Below are 19,715 nucleotides of genomic sequence, written 5' to 3'. Positions count from 1 at the left end.
TTACACTGGTTGTTGCAAGATGCAGTTCCTCCCCACTGATACTGTATTGAAATGAACTTGTATTGAACTTACACTGGTAGTTGCAAGATGCAGTTCCTCCCCACTGATACTGTATTGAAATGAACTTGAATTGAACTTACACTGGTTGTTGCAAGATGCAGTTCCTCCCCACTGATACTGTATTGGAATTAACTTGTATTGATCTTACACTGGTTGTTGCAAGATGCAGTGTCCCCCTACTGACACTGTATTGAAATTAACTTGTATTGGACTTGTACTGGTTTTGAACGCAAGCTGCAGTGCCCCCCAACTGATACTGAATTGAAATTCAATTGTATTGATCTTGCACTGGTTGTTTCCACAAGATGCAGTGCCTCCTGACTGATACTACATTGAAATTAACTTGTATTGAACTTTCACTGGTTGTTACAAGATGCATGCTCCCCTCCTGATACTGCATGAAACATCAGCTTCAGGTAAATCTGTTTTTACATCAGTTCATGAGAATTTAGCTTGTGTTGATCTTCCACTGGTTGTTTATGCAAGATGCAGTTATTCCCCACTGATACTGTATTGAAATCAACTTGTATTGATCTTGCACTGGTTGTTACAAGAAGCAGTGCCCCCCGACTGATCTTGTATTGATCTTACACTGGTTGTTTTCAGAAGATGCAGTGCCCCCCCCACCCTCCACTGATACTGTATTGAAATTAACTTGTGTTGATCTGACACTGGTTGTTTACACAAGATGCCATGCCCCCCTACTGATACTGTATTGAAATTAACTTTTATTGATCTTATGGTTTGTTTACACAAGATGCAGTGCCCCCGACTGATAATGAATTGAAATTAATTTGTATTGATCTTCCACTGGTTGTTTACACAAGATGCAGTGCTTCCGTGCTGACACTGTATTGAAATTAAATTGTATTGATCTTTCACTGGTTGTTTACACAAGATGCAGTGCCCCCCTACGGATACTGTGTTGAAATTAACTTGTATTTATCTTACTCTTGTTGTTTATGCAAGATGCATTACCCCCCAACTGATAATTTGTTGAAATTAACTTGTATTGATCTGACATTGGTTGTTTACACAAGATGCAGTGCCCCCCCCCACTGATACTGTATTGAAATTAAATTGTATTTATCTTGGACTGGTTGTTTACACAAGATGCAGTGCCCCCTAATTGATACTGTATTGTGATTAACTTGTATTGATCTTACCCTGGTTGATTATGCAAGATGCAGTGCCTCCCTATTGATACTGTATTGACATTAACTTGTATAGGACTCACACTAGTTGTTGCAAGATGCAATGCCTCCCCGATTGATACTGTATTGAAATTAACTTGTATTGATCTTGCACTGGTTGTTTACACAAGATGCAGTGCCCCCTACTGATGTTGTATTGTAATTAACTTGTATTGAACTGACACTGGTTGTTGCAGTGCCCTCCTTCTGATACTGCATTTAAATTAAATTGTATTGATCTTACACTGGTTGTTTACGCAAGATGCAGTGCCCCCCAACTCATACTGTGTTGAAATTAACTTGTATAGATCTTCCTCTGGTTGGTTACGCAAGATGCAGTGCCCCCCTTTTGATACTGCATTGTAATTAACTTGTATTGATCTTTCACTGGTTGTTGATTCAAGATGCAGTGCCCCCCTACTGATACTGTATCGAAATGAACTTGTATTGATCTTACACTGGTTGTGCACTCAAGATGCAGTGCCCCCTATTGATACTGTATTGTAATTAACTTGTATTGGTCTTACATTGGTTGTTTATTCAAGATGCAGTGCCCCCCCCCGACTGATACTGTTTTGAAATTAACTTGTATTGAACTTCCACTGGTTGTTACAAGATGCAGTGCCCCCCCAACTGACAATGTGTTGAAATTAACTTGTATTGATCTTACACTGGTTGTTGACACAAGATGCAGTGCCCCGACTGATAATGAATTGAAATTAATTTGTATTGATCTTACACTGGTTGTTTACACAAGATGCAGTGCTCCCGTGCTGACACTGTATTGAAATTAAATTGTATTGATCTTGCACTGGTTGTTTGGACAAGATGCAGTGCCCCCCTACTGATACTGTGTTGAAATTAACTTGTATTGATCTTACTCTGGTTGTTTATGCAAGATGCAGTGCCCCCCGACTGATACTGTATTGAAATTAAATTGTATTGATCTTGCACTGGTTGTTTACACAAGATGCAGTGCCCCCCTCCTGATACTGTGTTGAAATTAACTTGTATTGATCTAACTCTGGTTGTTTATGCAAGATGCATTACCCCCCAACTGATAATGTGTTGAAATTAACTTGTATTGATCTTACACTGGTTGTTCACTCAAGATGCAGTGCCCCCTATTGATACAGTATTGTAATTAACTTGTATTGATCTTACATTGGTTGTTTATTCAAGATGCAGTGCCCTCTGACTGATACTGCATTGAAATTAACTTGTATTGATCTTACAGTGGTTGTTTACACAAGATGCAGTGCCCCCCCCCCCCACTGACACTGTATTGAAATTAAATTGTATTTATCTTAGACTGGTCGTTTGCACAAGATGCAGTGCCCCCTAATTGATACTGTATTGTGATTAACTTGTATTGATCTTACACTGGTTGTTTATGCAAGATGCAGTGCCTCCCTATTGATACTGCATTGACATTAACTTGTGTAGGACTTACACTGGTTGTTTACGCAAGCTGCAGTGCCCCCAACTGATACTGTATAGAAATTAACTTGTATTGATCTTACATTGGTTGTTTATTCAAGATGCAGTGCCCCCTGACTGATACTGCATTGAAATTAACTTGTATTGATCTTACAGTGGTTGTTTACACAAGATGCAGTGCCCCCCCCCCACTGACACTGTATTGAAATTAAATTGTATTTATCTTAGACTGGTTGTTTGCACAAGATGCAGTGCCCCCTAATTGATACTGTATTGTGATTAACTTGTATTGATCTTACACTGGTTGTTTATGCAAGATGCAGTGCCTCCCTATTGATACTGCATTGACATTAACTTGTGTAGGACTTACACTGGTTGTTTACGCAAGCTGCAGTGCCCCCAACTGATACTGTATAGAAATTAACTTGTATTGGACTTCCACTGGTTGTTTTCGCAAGCTGCAGTGCCTCCCCATATACCAGATTGAAATTAACTTGTATTGATCTTACATTGGTTGTTTGCACAAGATGCAGTGCCCCCTGACTGATACTGCATTGAAATTAACTTGTATTGATCTTACAGTGGTTGTTTACACAAGATGCAGTGCCCCCCCCCCCACTGACACTGTGTTGAAATTAAATTGTATTTATCTTAGACTGGTCGTTTGCACAAGATGCAGTGCCCCCTAATTGATACTGTATTGTGATTAACTTGTATTGATCTTACACTGGTTGTTTATGCAAGATGCAGTGCCTCCCTATTGATACTGCATTGACATTAACTTGTGTAAAACTTACACTGGTTGTTTATGCAAGCTGCAGTGCCCCCAACTGATACTGTATAGAAATTAACTTGTATTGGATTTCCACTGGTTGTTTTCGCAAGCTGCAGTGCCTCCCCAGATACTAGATTGACATTAACTTGTATTGATCTTACATTGGTTGTTTGCACAAGATGCAGTGCCGCCTAATTGATACTGTATTGTAATTAACTTGTATTGGTCTTGCATTGGTTGTTTATGCAAGATGCAGTGCCTCCCTATTGATACTGTATTGACATTAACTTGTATAGGACTCACACTGGTTGTTGCAAGATGCAGTTCCTCCCCACTGATACTGTATTGAAATTAGCTTGTATTGGACTTGCACTGGTTGTTGCAAGGTGCAGTGCCTCGCCACTTATACTGCATTGAAATTAACTTGTATTGGACTTACACTGGTTGTTTACTCAAGATGTGGTGCCCCCCCTGACTGATACTGTTTTGAAATTAACTTGTATTGAACTTACACTGGTTGTTACAAGATGCAGTGCCCCCCCCCCTTCTGATAATGTGTTGAAATTAACTTGTATTGATCTTACACTGGTTGTTACAAGATGCATGCTCCCCTCCTGATACTGCATGAAACATCAGCTTCAGGTAAATCTGTTTCTGGATCAGTTTGTGAGAATTTACCTTGTGTTGATCTTTCACTGGTTGTTTCCACAAGATGCAGCGCCCCCTACCGATACTGTATTGAAATTAACTTGTATTGATCTTACACTGGTTGTTTCAAGATGCATGCTCCCCTCCTGATACTGCATGACACATCAGCTTCAGGTAATATAGTTTGTTTACACAAGATGCAGTGCCCCCGACTGATACTGCCCCCCCCCCAACTGACAGTCTTGTAATTAACTTGTATTGATCTTACACTGGTTGTTTACACAAGATGCAGTGCCCCCCTACTGATGTTGTATTGTAATTAACTTGAATTGAACTTACACTGGTTGTTGCAGTGCCCCCCTTCTGATTATGTATTGAAATTAAATTGTATTGATGTTACACTGGTTGTTGACACAAGATGCAGTGCCCCCCTACTGATGTTGTATTGTAATTAACTTGTATTGAACTTGCACTGGTTGTTGCAGTGCCCCCCTTCTGATAATGTGTTGAAATTAATTTATATTGATCTTACACTGGTTGTTCCAAGATGCATGCTCTCCTCCTGATACTGCATGAAACATCAGCTTCAGGTAAATCTGTTTTTAGATCAGTTGGTGAGAATTTAAGTTGTGTTGATCTTTCACTGGTTGTTTACGCAAGATGCAGTACCCCCACAACTAATACTGTGTTGAAATAAACTTGTATTGATCTTACTCTGGTTGGTTACGCAAGATGCACTGCCCCCTATTGATACTGTATTGTAATTAACTTGTATTGATCTTACACTGGTTGTTTACACAAGATGCACTGCCCCCTATTGATACTGTGTTGTAATTTACTTGTATTGGTCTTCCATTGGTTGTTTATTCAAGATGCAGTGCCCCCTGACTGATACTGTATTGAAATTAACTTGTGTTGATCTTACTCTGGTTGTTTATGCAAGATGCAGTGCCCCCCGACTGATACTGTATTGAAATTAAATTGTATTGATCTTGCACTGGTTGTTTACACAAGATGCAGTGCCCCCCTCCTGATACTGTGTTGAAATTAACTTGTATTGATCCAACTCTGGTTGTTTATGCAAGATGCATTACCCCCCAACTGATAATGTGTTGAAATTTACTTGTATTGATCTTACATTGGTTGTTTACACAAGATGCAGTGCCCCCCCCCCACTGATACTGTATTGAAATTAAATTGTATTTATCTTAGACTGGTTGTTTACACAAGATGCAGTGCCCCCTAATTGATACTGTATTGTGATTAACTTGTATTGATCTTACCCTGGTTGATTATGCAAGATGCAGTGCCTCCCTATTGATACTGTATTGACATTAACTTGTATAGGACTCACACTGATTGTTGCAAGATGCAGTGCCTCCCCTGCTGATACTGTATTGCAATTAACTTGTATTGATCTTACACTGGTTGTTACAAGATGCATGCTCCCCTCCTCATACTGCATGAAACATCAGCTTCAGGTAAATCTGTTTTTAGATCAGTTGGTGAGAATTTAACTTGTGTTGATCTTTCACTGGTTGTTTACACAAGATGCAGTGCCCCCAAATTGATACTGTATTGTGATTAACTTGTGTTGATCTTACCCTGGTTGATTATGCAAGATGCAGTGCCTCCCTATTGATACTGTATTGACATTAACTTGTATAGGACTCACACTGGTTGTTGCAAGATGCAGTGCCCCCCCCCCCCGCCCTCCACTGATACTGTATTGCAATTAATTGTATTGATCTAACACTGGTTGTTTACACAAGATGTGGTGCCCCCTCCTGATACTGTATTGAAATTAACTTGTATTGAACTTCCACTGGTTGTTTCAAGATGCATGCTCCCCTCCTGATACTGCATGATACATCAGCTTCAGGTAATATAGTTTGTTTGCACAAGATGCAGTGCCCCCGACTGATACTGCCCCCCCCCCCAACTGACACTGTCTTGTAATTAACTTGTATTGATCTTACACTGGTTGTTTACACAAGATGCAGTGCCCCCTACTGATGTTGTATTGTAATTAACTTGTATTGAACTGACACTGGTTGTTGCAGTGCCCTCCTTCTGATACTGCATTTAAATTAAATTGTATTGATCTTCCACTGGTTGTTTACGCAAGATGCAGTGCCCCCCAACTCATACTGTTGAAATTAACTTGTATTGATCTAACTCTGGTTGGTTACGCAAGATGCAGTGCCCCCCTTTTGATACTGTATTGTAATTAACTTGTATTGATCTTTCACTGGTTGTTGATTCAAGATGCAGTGCCCCCCTACTGATACTGTATCGAAATGAACTTGTATTGATCTTACACTGGTTGTGCACTCAAGATGCAGTGCCCCCTATTGATACTGTATTGTAATTAACTTGTATTGGTCTTACATTGGTTGTTTACTCAAGATGCAGTGCCCCCCCCACCCCCTCGACTGATACTGTTTTGAAATTAACTTGTATTGATCTTACAATGGTTGTTACAAGATGCATGCTCCCCTCCTGATAGTGCAGAAAACATCAGCTTCAGGTAAATCTGTTTTTAGATCAGTTAGTGAGAATTTAACTTGTGTTGATCTTCCACTGGTTGTTTATGCAAGATGCAGTGCCCCTCAACTGACACTGGATAGAAATTAACTTGTATTGGACTTTCACTGGTTGTTTTCGCAAGCTGCAGTGCCTCCCCAGATACTATATTGAAATTAACTTGTGTTGATCTTACTCTGGTTGTTTACACAAGATGCAGTGCCCCCCGACTGATACTGTACTGTGATTCACTTGTATTGATCTTACACTGGTTGTTTATGCAAGATGCGATGCCTCCCGATTGATACTGTATTGACATTAACTTGTATAGGACTTACACTGGTTGTTGCAAGATGCAGTGCCTCCCCAACTGATGGTGTATTGAAATTAACTTGTGTTGATCTTACATTGGTTGTTTACACAACATGCAGTGCCCCCTGACTGATACTGTACTGTAATTAACTTGCATTGATCTTACACTGGTTGTTTACTCAAGATGCAGTGCCCCCCCCTGACTGATACTGTTTTGAAATTAACTTGGATTGAACTTCCACTGGTTGTTACAAGATGCAGTGCCCCCCCAACTGACAATGTGTTGAAATTAACTTGTATTGATCTTACACTGGTTGTTGACACAAGATGCAGTGCCCCCGACTGATAATGAATTGAAATTAATTTGTATTGATCTTACACTGGTTGTTACAAGATGCAGTGCCCCCCCAACTGACAATGTGTTGAAATTAACTTGTATTGATCTTACACTGGTTGTTGACACAAGATGCAGTGCCCCCGACTGATAATGAATTGAAATTAATTTGTATTGATCTTACACTGGTTGTTTACACAAGATGCAGTGCCCCCTATTGATACTGTATTGTAATTTACTTGTATTGGTCTTCCATTGGTTGTTTATTCAGGATGCAGTGCCCCCTGACTGATACTGTATTGAAATTAACTTGTATTGATCTTACAGTGGTTGTTTACACAAGATGCAGTGCCCCCCTTCTGATACTGTATTGTAATTAACTTGTATTGTTCTTACACTGGTTGTTAACACAAGATGCAGTGCCCCCCTTCTGATACTGTATTGTAATTAACTTGTATTGTTCTTACACTGGTTGTTAACACAAGATGCAGTGCCCCCCTACTGATGTTGTATTGAAATTAACTTGTATTGATCTTACACTGGTTGTTTGCACAAGATGCAGTGCCCCCCTATTGATACTGTATTGTAATTAACTTGTATTGGTCTTCCATTGGTTGTTTATTCAAGATGCAGTGCCCCCTGACTGATACTGTATTGAAATTAACTTGTATTGATCTTACACTGGTTGTTTACAAAAGATGCAGTGCTCCCTACTGATACTGCATTGTAATTAACTTGTGTTGATCTTATAGTTTGTTTACACAAGATGCAGTGCCCCCGAATGATACTGTATTTAAATTAACTTGTGTTGATCTTATAGTTTGTTTACACAAGATGCAGTGCCCCCGAATGATACTGTATTTAAATTAACTTGTATTGATCTTTAATTTGTTTACACAAGATACAGTGCCCCCTTCTGATGCTGTCTTGAAATTAAATTTATCTTACACTGGTTGTTTGCACAAGATGCAGTGCCCCCCTATTGATACTGTATTGTAATTAACTTGTATTGGTCTTCCATTGGCTGTTCATGCAAGATGCAGTGCCTCCACTCTGATACTGTATTGAAATTGAACTTACACTGACTCCCCACTGATACTGCATTGAAATTAACTTGTATTGGACTTACACTGGTTGTTAAGCAAGCTCCAGTGCCCCCCAACTGATACTGTTTTGAAATTAAATTGTATTGATCTTTAACTAGTTGTTTCCACAAGATGCAGTGCCTCCCCAGATACTGTATTGAAATTAACTTGTATTGGACTTACACTGGTTGTTTACAAAAGATGCAGTGCCCCCCCCCCCCCACTGATACTGTATTGAAATTAACTTGTGTTGATCTTATAGTTTGTTTACACAAGATGCAGTGCCCCCGAATGATACTGTATTTAAATTAACTTGTATTGATCTTATAGTTTGTTTACACAAGATGCAGTGCCCCCGAATGATGCTGCTTGTAATTATTTTGTATTTATCTTCCACTGGTTGTTTGCACAAGATGCAGTGCCCCCCTATTGATACTGTATTGTAATTAACTTGTATTGGTCTTGCATTGGTTGTTTATGCAAGATGCAGTGCCTCCACTCTACTACTGTATTGAAATTGAACTTACACTGGTTTTTGCAAGATGCAGTGCCTCCACTCTGATACTGTATTGAAATTGAACTTACACTGACTCCCCACTGATACTGCATTGAAATTAACTTGTGTTGCACTTACACTGGTTGTTAAGCAAGCTCCAGTGCCCCCCAACTGATACTGTATTGAAATTAAATTGTATTGATCTTACACTAGTTGTTTCCACAAGATGTAGTGCCTCCCCAGATACTGTATTGAAATTAACTTGTATTGGACTTACACTGGTTGTTTACAAAAGATGCAGTGCTCCTTACTGATACTGCATTGTAATTAACTTGTATTGATCTTACACTGGTTGTTTACAAAAGATGCAGTGCTCCTTACTGATACTGCATTGTAATTAACTTGCATTGTTCTTACACTGGTTGTTTATGCAAGATGCAGTGCCCCCCCCCCCCCCACTGATAATGTATTGAAATTAACTTGTGTTGATCTTATGGTTTGTTTACACAAGATGCAGTGCCCCCTTCTGATGCTGTCTTGAAATTATTTTGTATTTATCTTACATTGGTTGTTTATGCAAGATGCAGTGCCTCCACTCTGATACTGTATTGAAATTGAACTTACACTGGTTTTTGCAAGATGCAGTGCCTCCACTCTGATACTGTATTGAAATTGAACTTACACTGGTTTTTGCAAGATGCAGTGCCTCCCCACTGATACTGCATTGAAATTAACTTGTATTGCACTTACACTGGTTGTTAAGCAAGCTCCAGTGCCCCCCAACTGATACTGTATTGAAATTAAATTGTATTGATCTTACACTGGTTGTTTACACAAGATGCAGTGCCCCCCGACTGATACTGTACTGTAATTAACTTGTATTGTTCTTACACTGGTTGTTTATGCAAGATGCAGTGCCCCCCCCCCCACTGATACTGTATTGAAATTAACTTGTGTTGATCTTATAGTTTGTTTACACAAGATGCAGTGCCCCCTTCTGATGCTGTCTTGAAATTATTTTGTATTTATCTTACACTGGTTGTTTGCACAAGATGCAGTGCCCCCCTATTGATACTGTATTGTAATTAACTTGTATTGGTCTTACATTGGTTGTTTATGCAAGATGCAGTGCCTCCACTCTGATACTGTATTGAAATTGAACTTACACTGGTTTTTGCAAGATGCAGTGCCTCCCCAGATCCTGTATTGAAATTAACTTGTATTGGACTTACACTGGTTGTTTACGCAAGCTGCAGTGCCCCCCTATTGATACTGTATTTTAATTAACTTGTATTGGACTGACACTGGTTGTTACAAGATGCAGTGCCCCCCTACTGATACTACATTGAAATTACCTTGTATTGGACTTACACTGGTTGTTTACGCAAGACACAGTGCCCCCATACTGATACTGTCTTGTAATTAACTTGTATTGGACTTACACTGGTTGTTACAAGATGCAGTGCCCCCCCCCCCCGACTCATACTGTATTAAACCTCAGCTTCAGGGAAATCAGTTTTTTACATCAATTTGTGAGAATTTAACTTGTCTTGATCTTATACTGTTTGTTCCAAGATGCATTGCCCCCCCCCCCCCCCCTGATACTGTATGAAGCAGCAGTTTCAGTTAACCCTCTGTCCAAATAGAAGTATTTGAAACTCAGAAAGCAACAGCTTAAAAAGATGAGTGTGCTACTTCCATCACCCACGTCACAATATTTAAACATACGGTACTAAATGGCCGAAAGGAAATATCTCTCACTGCGTGGAAACAACTATCATCTGCTAAATATGTACATACCTCCCTGCAATGGGTATCCTGTGGACATATTCTGTGATGTAAAGAAACAATATTGCAATTTGGTATACTTTCTGAGTTTTCGGATCTACACAAAGAACTTGGATGCAGGAGGAGGAAATTTGACTCATGGAGCCTTGTTACATTGTCTCATTTGGGTTGGTCTGTCAGTGTTCCCATCTGAACTCAGGAATTCAGGTTCAAATCCCACATACCATTTGTGTCTGCTTGAACTACTTGTAAAGGCACACTGATGTCTCATTTTTATGTCCTCCATCTGATTTATGTGCAGTTTCAGTTCCTCCATTGACCTCAGATCACTGTTAATAAAAATCAATTTAACAATGCTGAAACTAAAAGAATTCCATAAGCGGTGGCATTATTCGTTTTCGATATGCTCTCTGGTATTGATATAAACATTGATTCTAACAAGCTCAAATGAGCTAAGATCCTCGTCCTCTTAATGATGACGTCATTGTGATGTATCAGGTTTGCGATAAATTTTCTGTGCTAATGCCCGGCTTGATTCCCGCAAACAAAATTCAAACAGCTTGCCTAGTTTCTGAGATAATGGTATAGGCGATTGCCATTAGCGGCGATATTATGACGTCAACCTTTTTTCTCGGAAGAATTTCCAAAATCGGAGATGGTTACTGCCTGCGCATGGGCTTTCTGCATATACATGGCAAGTTTCACGAAGATCCGATGAAAACTCTGGGTTGTGAAACAAAAAATTGGAATGACGTCATAAAAATTGATATGACGTCATAGTGATGTATCATATGTGCGGTAATTCATCTCCGCTAATTCCCTGTTCGATTCCCGCAAACAGAATTCAAAAAGCTTTCCTCGTTTCAGAGAGAATTTTTTTAGGCGATTTCCATTAGCGGAGATATTTTGACGTCATAACTTTTTTTTCTCGGAGGAATTTTCAAAATCGGAGATGGTTACTGTCTGCACAGGGTATTTTTTACATATATATGCCAAGTTGTTGTAGGATCTCCTTTGGCAGCAATTACAATTATGATGTTGTAAGTTTGATACTTTGTTACTTACGAAATCTAAAGATTTCGTAAGTATATTGATGACTTCCGTCCTCTGTTTGTGTGTTTGTTTGTTTGTTTGTCGGCACGATAACTCGAGAACGGAAGAAACTACCAATGTCAAATTGAACCACGTGATTCGGGAGGGTGATGGCTAGCGCTGATTAGATTTTGGTCAAAATTGGTCAAAGGTCAAGGTCACAGTGAGGTCAAACGTAATTCCTTAAATTCATGTGGAGAAATGGAGTATTTTTGCTTCAGTCGACGTTACGAGTTCGTTTTAACTTCGATTTTAATTTTGTCTTTGGTTTTTGCTATCGCTGAGGATGTTTAACACTCGGTTGTCAAAATTCTGGTAAAAATCGGATGTTTTGGAGATGTTTTAAGATTGTATAAAAAAAAATTTCACTTGCCGCGTCACGGCTCGTCACGTGGTGCATCGCGCTCGAGCAGACGCATCGTTGAGTCACGTAAAGGTTTTGCGTGTGCGCGCTGATGGTGTTTTTGATAAAGATGGTGTTTAAAAGTCATTTTTTTTATCCCAATAAAGGTTATCGTCGCATGCCTGACTCGCTAAGCTGTCGGATTATGTAAAGATTGTTGATGGATGGCCGAATATTATGGTTTTGTGACTGATAAAATAATATTCAATAATTGCGTGGAGAAATGGAGATTTTTGCTTCGGTCGACGTAAGGATTTTTGATGGTTTGGTACAGAATCATCGTAGAAACTTCTGGTTTGCGTCGCTACCTTCTCTTGAGACAGCTTTTATTAGACAAGGTCAGAGGTCAAGTTGACGATTTCGTAAGTACCAGTCTATGACTGCTTGTTACTTACGAACTCTAAAGATTTCGTAAGTATATTGATGCCTTCCGTTTCTGTTTGTTTGTTTGTTAGTTTGTTTGTTTGTAGGCACGATAACTCGAACGGAAGAAGCTACCAATGTCAAATTACACCACATGATTCAGGAGGGTGATGGCTAATGTTGATTAGATTTTAGTCAAAATCGGTCAAAGGTCAAGGTCACAGTGAGGTCAAACATAATTCCGTAAATTCACGTGGAGAAATGGAGTATTTTTGCTTCGCTCGACGTTACGAGTTCATTTTAACTTCGATTTTAATTTTGTCTTCGGTTTTTGCGATCGCTTAGGATGCTTAAAACTTGGTTGTAGAAATTCTGGTAAAAATCGGATGTTTTGGAGACGTTTTAAGATTGTATAAAAAATATTTCACTCGACGCGTCACGGGTCGTCCCATGATGCAGTGCGCTCGAGCAGACGCGTCGTTGAGTTACGTTAAGGTTTAATTGCGTGGAGAAATGGAGATTTTTGCTTCGGTCGATGTTACGATTTTTGATGGTTTGATACAGAATCATCGTAGAAACTTCTGGTTTGCGTCGCTACCTTCTCGAGAGACAGCTTTTATTAGACAAGGTCAGAGGTCAAGTTGACGATTTCGTAAGTACCAGTCTATGACTGCTTGTTTGTTTGTTTTTTGTTTTTTTTTTACAGAAAAAGACCAGAGCATGAATTTGTAATTTGTTCAAGGTGCTGGCGATAGCTCCCCTACTCTTCACGAATGACACCGTAAGATCTTTAACGTCCATCAAGAAGGTGAGACGCTCGGTTGAACGTCCATCTGAGGGACGACACGCATTGATTCCTCGCCCTGCCGTTGCGAGACACCAGGATGGCAGTTTATACCTGGGCCGAGAATCAAACCCAGCCAGGCTGGATGACTGAGAGGCGAGTGTGCATACCTCTAGGTCATCCTGGCAGTCCAGCTACCGGTGACAAGCGCAGAGGTTATCAAATGGACATGGGTAGGTACGCATGAGCAAGCTTAAAAGAAGATGTGACCAGAGGGAAGAGCAGCATTGGGTGGATATTCCACAGATGTGAAAAAAGGAAAATGAAAGATGAACGTGTACACAAAGGGAGGCAAACAATTGTATTTCTAGATGAATGTGTGTGACCCTGTTTACCAGGATAGTGGAAGAAAGAGGGACAGGATACGATGCAGGAGCGAGCTCCTACCAACCTTTCTCCAATGAAAAAGCAGCAACGACATCATTGCTAAACAATGTCCAGGTCTGTAAGGTAGGATGCCAAAGCTCCAGCCCAAACCCTAGAAAGCCATATTGGTACTAAACACACGTGCCTTGCACTCATATGTCACAAATATTCGAAAATAACTTGCAGAACAACTACCAAAGAAAAATCACAACTGATAGTGGACCAAAGGAGCCGAGTGAACCAAAGAAGGCGAGTATCACTCTCTCGATCAATGCACATAATATCACTCTGCGTTGAATAAACCATTGATGGCTATTTTAAGTCGCCTAATTCCACGGTAAACTTACATTTTACGATTCATATTGCGGCACCGAATTCAGAATGAGTGTACCATGCAGAAATATTCACAAATGGCACTGAATTAAAAAAAATAATTGCCAAAATCAATATGTACGTGATAAAGACTTTGTTTTACGAACATTTTGTTCCCGACAAGATACCAGTTTTTGGCACTTCGCCTAATTTCCATGCCAAAATATTGGATGCAAATGCGAGGTGATGGAAGAAAATTTGGATACACTTTAGCCTACCTGCGATACAAAAAGTAAGATGCCTTGGAGAGATTGTTGTAATCAAGGGCCTTCCTGAATCCAACTTGCCTTAAGCTCGGTGGGACACGACTTTGTCTACATAATCTAAATAATCAGAACCATGATTCACTGAGCTCAAAATTAAATCGAATGAGGCTTCCAAAGGTATGCTTAAATAATCTATATATAATGGAGCAAGTGTATCTTTGTCTAGCCACTAAATGCACTTTTCATCGACGCAGCTGACAGAATTTGACCGAGGAAGCTGAAACTTTCAGGGATTAATTAGGGCTCTCTTGAGTTGTTCCTGTGCGAGATTCGTTTGAATCCATCTATTTTTGAAGAATTCTGTTTTTCGTACAGCTTAGTATTCCCCCCCACCCTTTGGGACATATGCACATAAGCATTATGTATATTTTTGCTTCATATACTGTACGAAACCCAGGTTATTTTTTAATTTCGGGAGTGATCAAGGCGGCGGTCTGTGGCCTATATACCACCCAAATAAAGGGATATGTCAGAAGAACATGTTGCACACTTGGAACAAGATCGCCTGTCGGGGGGGGGGGGGGGAGCAAGCTGCTCGTGAATAATAATTTAGGGTCTAAATTTTAACTTTTGGAGTCACCAGATTTTGTAAATAGCATGAAGGCAGCATATGAATTGCTATAACCAGAAGTTTATCTCTGCAGGTGCTTCACATTTAACCTGGACTTGTGTTCATCTCTTCAATATTGGTAACTAATACCCATAGGACATAAATCCTGCTTTAAAGCAGTTGCTGGAAATCAAAATGGTGGAAAGGGAGATAAGAGTGTAGAAAACACTGGGTCAAATATGAAACGCCTAGCTCATAGTATCACTTGAGAAGGATAGTGATGCACAGATAAGACAGGTGACATTTCAATCCAGAGGTAAAAGTGTAAAGGGTGAGGTGCATTGCTCTTCTTGCGTTCTGCAGTACCTGGGTCTTGTTCCCTCTTGGTGTTCCTGGTACGGTTCAATGTACTGCTCACATTCGTTTCTTTTGTCCAGGGACGCCTCCCGTGTCGAGTCCAAGGCAATCAACTGCTTGACTGACCCAAGGCCAGTAAAATAATACATTGTGATAGTGTTGGGATCAAGAAAGATAAAATTCACAATTTCGTAGGAGGTGTTGATGATGTTTGGAGCTTGACGGCTCTGTTGCTGCTTTCCTGCAGCTTTGTAATTGGTGCATGTTGTAATAGTTAGCTTCACCCACTTGTGTTTCATTGAGATGAGATGAGGAACACAGTGGACACCTAACACTGCTTTATATAAGAGTAATTATGCTCTGCTATTGCTGCCAGTTTTCTCTGCAGAAGAATTTGCACACACACACACACACACACACACACACACACACACACACACACACACACACACACACACACACACACACACACACACACACACACACACACACACACACACTGATAAAAGTATTGAAATGCAAGTTTAACTTTCTTGAGTTTAACTCACGGAATGTAAAATGTTCCAACGACAGTGTTTTTCAGTGTACATTAGGTACTTGTACGTATGTATATTAAGTTAGTGCCATTTGTTTTACGTGTGATTTCTTAACTAACCCCTGGTAGTGGAGTACTCTGGTTTCAAAATCCCTTCAAATCGAAAACAGAGTTCAGTTTGGCTTTTGCAGTGGCGATAATCACTTATGGCTAAACCTCCTTCTGATCGTCATGCCTCGAAAAGAGCATGTTCACACTGAGGGATCCAGACACAAGGACAATGAGAAAAATGTTAGCAGTGATGGTGGAGCAATCCAGGGGCAGAGTCTTGCTAGTTGTCAATGTCATCAAAACAACCAGCTGAAACACTGCCAGTGGAGCACCCACAGCCAGCCCACCCACCACAGCACGATGAAAGATTATGAGAAAACAGACAAAGGAAAAACGACTTATGTACATATTTAAAAAGAACAAGGTCTTCCAGCTTTGTGCGGGCTGCCAAAGGAGATCCTACTCCTCATTCCAGCCGTATTGGAGACGCTTCAATTAAACTCGTCTCTCCAGGGCATCAAGCAAGCAGTAACCCCCATCCATACCCTTGATATTTCTATCCATTAACCCTACCTAACCCAACCCTCTTGAATGCAGTTTACTATATTTCCTACACTATTCTCTCTCCTCTTCTCCTATTTGCTCATTCCTTTGGTTGTGTCCAACGGTGGCCCCGCTATCAATACATTGTCTTTTTACCTTCTCTCACCTCGCTTTTTCATGTGGCTAGATTTTGTATTAAAAAAAAATAAGCTCTTTATAGAATTGGTCATAGTGCAGTGCCATCGGTATGAGAACATTGCATTTGTGACCTTTTGGCCCAGTTCGCCTGGGAATGGGCGGAGGGTGGGGTTGGAAGAGTTGGCCCAAATGCCAGCCACCCAGATCTAAGAGAATTCAATCCAGATCTGTGATCTGAAATCTGGCCCAAAAGGTTGACAATGCCATGTTCTTATGCCTACAATACAACAGTGAGATATATCCTATAGGGGGCTGCAGTGAAGAGGGGGGGGGTCTACTTTGTCAACCTACACCAAGCCAGAAGAGTTTGTACTTTTTAAATGTGGAATTGTCTCCTCTGTCTCTACATACACGATTTGGTTCATTGAATTAGAAAGGGATTGCAGACAACAAAATTAATTGTACTACATCATTACTACAAATATAAATAAAATATATTTATTTTTATTACATCATTAGCTGTATTAAATCACATAAAGAGGATACGTAAGTACGTACGTTGAGAAGACTCAGGGTAAAGTTTGTACATAGCACAAAGGACCAAGATATTCGAACACGATAAATGGATGGAAAGACGAAAAGTAAGTTAAAAAAAAAAAAAAAACTATGTCAAGTGCGAAGATCAAACAATATAAAAAGTTAAATTTTTATGGTGATGGTTCAAATCTAGTTGAGTGTTGATCTCTAAGTGAATGGTCTCCAAGACATTCAGTTTAATTTCCTTCCAAAACCCTAAATGATGATCCACAATTTAATTACCGTGAAGAAATTGTACCAATGTGGTAGTTTATAGTTGACTGGCAGGATAGCCTCAAGGTACGCACACTCGCCCCAAAGCTGTCCAGCATGGGTTCAAATCCCGACCCAGCTATAAGCTGTCATCCTGGTGTTTCACAGGCAGGGGGATTCATCATTGTGTGTGCCGTCCCTCGGATGGATGTTAAGCCGGGTGTCCTGTCTGCCAGCATTAGTTGGTGGACGTTAAAAGATCTCACGGTGTCCTTCGTGAAGAGTAGGCGAGCTATCGCCGGCACCATGAACAAATTACAAATTCCTAATCTAACCTACAATGGGCACTGCATCAGTGACATAGCCATGCTCCCAGCAATGATGCAACGAACAGGCTGCATACAAAATGAATGAATGAATTATCTTGCAGAATACAGACTCCCTTTTCAAAAAGGGAAAACTTTGACAAATAAAAAGCTCCTGTAGTTATCATGAATATATATGTATATGTATATATATATATATATATATATATATATATATATATATATATATATATATATATATATACATCCAAGGGAAGTGGTTTTAAATGTTTTTTTTTTATTAGTGAAGTCCCTTGTGAACCTTGCACATTGCAATCATTCTCTCCACCCTCCCATTCTTACTTGTTTATCATGTTACAAGTCGAGCCATGATCCTGAATCATTGCAATAAAAAACAGAGAGAAAAAAAAAGAAGTTTGCAGCAGAAGATGTTATTAGCGTATTTTACACATCACATCATCACAAACAAACAAACAGCTGAAGAAACAGGTTGGAACACACAAATACAGACAAATCAGCAAGGAAACACTAAAGTCTCTCGAGACATATGGAGGTGTGCGGTGTTGTTCAGGATGTGTTCACATCGGTCAAGGACAATAAAGTAAGTATAAAACAAAAGAACAGCACACGGAGAACAAGGAAATGAACTCACATCAATGATTGTACATTTGTGTTCATGCAGGAACTCGATTTGGACACTTGTACAACTGTATGCATTATTTGTGTCGACACTTAAATCAGAGGGAAGCGGATGTAAAACTTACACGAAAACATTACATGAAAACATTACATAACGTATAGAAATAGACCCTGTTAGTAAGTAAATATATATATATATATATATATATATATATATATATATATATATATATATATATATATATATATATATATATATATATATATATATATATATATATATATATATATATATATCTCGAAATTGAAACATGTGGAGTGTGACGAGCACTCCCCTTATCCCCATTGGACATCGTCTTACACCAAAGCGTTACCTCCAACGATAAACATCAAACGAAGCCGCCAATCGATTTCGGGCTTATTTGCCCTCGTCAGGACAGAATACCGATAAATATCAAACCAATGATGAGGTGACCACATTCATGTATGGTGTGGAATGTGCCGTGCCATCCCTTTCAATTTTTCCAGCATTGTTTGATACAGGGAAGCACTGGATGGTGTGATGGGGGAAGGGGTTAGTAGGCATGATGAGGTGTATATATACATATGTATATATATTGTTGTGAATTTGCACCCGCCGGTGTGCGAACGGCCACGTGACTCGAATCGCGGCACGTCACCCACCGGACGGACAATTCTGTCGTGACTCTCTCGGACTAATATAACATCGGGAGCTAGTCACAGGTGGGCCTTTCGGCCTCACCACGATCGTGCCAATCGGCCACCCGCGTGGGATAGGGTTGTTCGCCAAACTCGACCTACCTAAGTACCCACGCAGAGGGTAGACCGGGCGATCGCACCTCGCCGCAGGTCGACTCCGGACACGGGCCGCTTAAGCGATCCGTTCCGTACTATCGGGATAACCGAGCGGTGTTATCGTAGGCCTCGACGGTTCCGATTAATTATTGGGCGTATTAAGCCCACTACCAACCCTTTACGTGAAGCAAGATGGAGATTCAATTAAAGAAAAGACGAAGCGAAAGGGGAAAACAGTTCAACATGATGCACATTTATTCCGCGGCACACAGAGAGCACACATATACAGCCAAACAGAATGCACATGTATCAAATGCTACAAAAGAAACAATGACGCAGAGATACTACCGACTACGCGAGCACACGGCAACACTTAAACAGTTTTACTTCACAGACTGCGCCGACACACATTTACTCAAAAGCAAAAGAAAAGGCCACCCTCAAAGACAAGGGGGCAGACGGGGCCCGTGGGCCAATATTTGCGCGGGACCTGAAGGAGCGGTCAGGTCCGCGAGACCGGGTTGGTCCTACCCGCGTCTTCGTGATGAGCCGCAAATGTGGCAGCGCGGCGGTGCCCCGACTTCGTGCTCCTTCGCGGGTTTCGTTGG

This window comes from Eptatretus burgeri, chromosome 4 (assembly GCF_056783735.1).
Source record: "Eptatretus burgeri isolate ZD-2024b chromosome 4, Ebu_testis_v1, whole genome shotgun sequence".
NCBI lineage: Eukaryota > Metazoa > Chordata > Myxini > Myxiniformes > Myxinidae > Eptatretus > Eptatretus burgeri.
This window is presented reverse-complemented; position numbering follows the sequence as displayed.